Genomic DNA, 3684 nt, shown 5'->3' with positions numbered 1-3684 from the left:
AAATTTGAAGCGGAAACCAGAGTTCCTTGCAGGCTGGTCGAAGAAATCACTCGAAGCGATTGGTGGCGGTTCACTGCAGTCTGGCGGGATGATCCTCTGTGAAAAGCAATATGGATTTCCTGGTCTCCCCGAAGATCCAACAAGCCAGCTTCTTGACTGGGGTTTCCCTGCAACACCAAATATTGCCCAGTGTCCATCGTACCATAAAAAGCCTTCCGTGTAAGGCTCAGGAAAGCCTTTGGAAACCCCATGCCATCACAGGGAAGAGTAAAACATATATGCAACAATGGAGAGATCCATGCTTTCAGGGAAGAGTTTCCTTCTTATATATTGACCCCGCACTAGGTTGAAAGGGCCTAAATCATTCTTTATTCATGATTCTCTAAATCATCTGTTTTTTGGTATTAATAAAAATTTCCTATGTATTTGGCCAGACAAGCTGAGGTCCATACATTACCACCATTACGACTATGATGCGCCTATTGACGAATATGGTAGGCAAGAGTTGGTGATGCCAAACTTTGTTCTGCAATTAAAGAGTGTGTGGGGTCTAGGAACCCCCATCCCCCACTTTTTTTTTTCTTCTTCTTGAAAAATCTGCCCCCTGGGTTGCAATGAAGTATGCTTCAATTATCCTTCCACAATCAGAAAGTCAGGAACTTTTGTAAGTCCGTATTTGTATTTTCTCCTTTTATTTGAAACAATTTTGTACTCCGTAACCATTGAAGTGCATACTTTGATATAGGATTGACTTAATGGATATATAGGAACTTAGACCGGAGATTATTCTAAATGGGAGTTTACATTCCACTCAAATTGTTTTTGTTGAAATGGCTTGAATCATCAACAACATAACCACAAGTTTAAGATAACAAGTTATAAATCTCAACTTTGTTTTTGTTAAAATGGCTTGAATCATCAACAACATAACCACAAGTTTAAGATAATAAGGTATAAATCTCAACTTTGCTAGGACTCTGATTCTGTACTTTATCAATGAAGTGTAAAAATCAATGAAGATGATTTGTTAGACAATAGAACCCAGTTTATGATAAAAAAGAAACACTAGTAAAGAAACAAAATTACATAAAATGTTGACTTATTTCTTCTATATTATTGTTTCTTATACCATTGCCTTACGGCGTTTTCTTTGCAACATGTGGTGCAAATGCTAGTTATGTTTTGAGTAAGAAAATGATATGTTCTTTTCTTTAGTGGCACTTATGGTACATTAGGATGACAAGTTGGGCCAGCGCCTCCCGCTGTAGGAACCCACGACCGCTGAAAAAGAAGATGCGTTCTTTACACTCAATGTCACCACAAGAGCCACTCTTCTATCATCATCGGCGGGATAGTTGTCTCCATTAAAGGCTAGTCAACACGCATGGACGTCCATAAAATTATAAAAAAATCATGTCAACATTACATAAAATTATAAATCGAGGAGATATCAACGTTACATAAAATTATAAATTATAAAAAATTTACTAAAGTATACCATTGTTGTGAAAATATTTTTTCAGTTTTATTGGGTCTTAAATGGATAAACAAAATCAGTTTACATTCATTCATTTAAATAGAAGATTCGGAAGCCATTGGTATAAATACACATTAATTTAATACAAGATAATGACATGGATAATATATCTCAACACCCTAGCCTCATAACAATATATTTATGTTTTGAGTAATAAGATGCTATGTTCTTTTCTTCAAGGACAGTTATTTTACATTATGATGACAACTTAGCCCCACTGCCTCCAGCTGTAGGGAACCCATTACCGTTGAAAAAGAAGATGCGTTAATTATAATGAATCTTCATCACAAGAGACACTCCTCATCGTTAACGGCGGGATAGTTGGAGACGCACGCGCATATATGAGGAAGAGGAAATTGGGAAGGAAGTCAGAAATTAGGAATATCTCCATCCACTCACCTGCATTAGGAATAGCATTGGGAACGTTCCAAACTACTTTATCTACGAGGTGAATATTAATTATTTCTCTAATGCTGGCCAGCATTGCACCCCTCTGTCCATTGCTGTCACCACCTCCTTCTGCGTAACCGCGTCCTTGCTTCCATAACTCCCCCTACTTAAACCTCATCCCTCTACTCTGCTCTTCAATCTCACAACCATCTTTTCTTCCCTGCTCTATCCCACTACCAGTAACTTCTTTCTTCTTTGTATTTTCTTTCTTCATTGTTTGATTCCTTTCGATCTCTTCTGATCGATCCATAGTGATAGTGAAGGTTGCAGGGTATTTTATCAGCTTGCCTTCAAATGGCTGCTTGTGGTTCGCGGCTTCGACTGACTGTGATCCTGCAAATGGGCGTGTTTTGTATGGCGGTATTGTGGGCATCCGCCGCTGCTGCTGGTGGACAGTCCAGGAAACTTGCTGCGTTGGTGGAAGAGCCATCTGTTGTTTTGACTTACCATGATGGTCCTCTGCTCTCTGCCAGTGGGGTGATTCCTCTCCATCTGATTTGGTATGGGCAGTTCACCCCTGTTCAACGCTCCATTGTGGGGGATTTTGTACAATCTCTTGGGGCAAAGACGTCAGAGGGAAAAGCAAATCAGCCCTCCGCCTCCACTTGGTGGAAGACCACGCACAAGTATGAAGGCACCCCCTCTAACAAGGCCGCCACATCCACATCCACATCCACATCCAGTGTTGTGATGCTTGGAAAGCAGAAGGTGGACCAACAATACTCCCTCAGCAAGTCACTCAAGAGGACTGACATTGCTGCTCTGGTTGAAGCTGCCCTCAAGTCGGGGGCTCTGCCTCCTCGGAAATCACCCGGAAATGCCAATGCTGTGTACTTGGTTCTCACCTCCGAGGATGTCACTGTGGAGGGTTTCTGCATGAGCTCCTGCGGATTCCATGCCACTCTCAATCTCAATGTAGTATCAAGTACAGGAAGCCCAATGATGCAGGGGAAGGAGGCCGAGAAGCATAATGAGCAGCTTCCAATTCCATACGCGTGGGTTGGGAATTCTGCGAGTCAGTGCCCTGGACAGTGTGCGTGGCCATTTCATCAGCCCATGTACGGACCCCAGACTCCTCCCCTGGTGGCACCAAACGGAGACGTGGGCATTGATGGCATGATCATCAACATGGCCACCGTTCTGGCAGGAACAACCACCAATCCATTCAACACCGGCTACTTCCAAGGGGATGCCGCTGCACCTTTAGAGGCCGTCTCTGCCTGCTCCGGAATATATGGAAAGGGGGCTTACCCGGGCTTCCCTGGGGAGCTTCTGATGGATAAAATAAGTGGGGCGAGCTACAATGCCCGCGGAGTTAATGGACGGGCATTTCTGCTGCCGGCTATGTGGGATCCCACTACCAAATCTTGTCAGCCTTTGGTATAATAATTTTTGTAATTGTAATTGCACGCCTAAATTTAGGCGTAGGAAGAAGGGGCATCCACCATGCCTGTAGATGCGTCCCGTCCTGTATACGCATTCTTTTATTCTTTTGAGAATATATTATAACACATTCTTTCAATCTGTTTCACATAAAATTCTTTCAATCTGTTTCACTTAAAATTTTCCCACTACCTATTTTGTCAATTTGTTTGTTTCATAGAAAAAATGGGAGTTGTCTACCAAAATTTCAATCTGTTTCACATAAAATCTTCCCGGTATCTACTGTTTCATTTTCCCTGTACTTTTTTTCAGCA

The 3684-nt window shown here is 42.1% G+C and overlaps 1 pseudogene; it reads left to right on the top strand.

Moving 5' to 3' along the window:
* The first annotated feature begins 2115 nt into the window (after window positions 1-2115).
* Window positions 2116-3373, top strand: LOC149227511 (protein EXORDIUM-like 2 pseudogene; annotated as a pseudogene).
* Window positions 3374-3684: the final 311 nt, after the last annotated feature.

The sequence above is a fragment of the Pinus tabuliformis genome, chromosome J, assembly GCF_031772625.1.
Source record: "Pinus tabuliformis cultivar Carrire ecotype Pingquan chromosome J, CPIR1, whole genome shotgun sequence".
NCBI classification, from domain to species: Eukaryota; Viridiplantae; Streptophyta; class Pinopsida; order Pinales; family Pinaceae; genus Pinus; species Pinus tabuliformis.
This window is presented reverse-complemented; position numbering and strand designations above follow the sequence as displayed.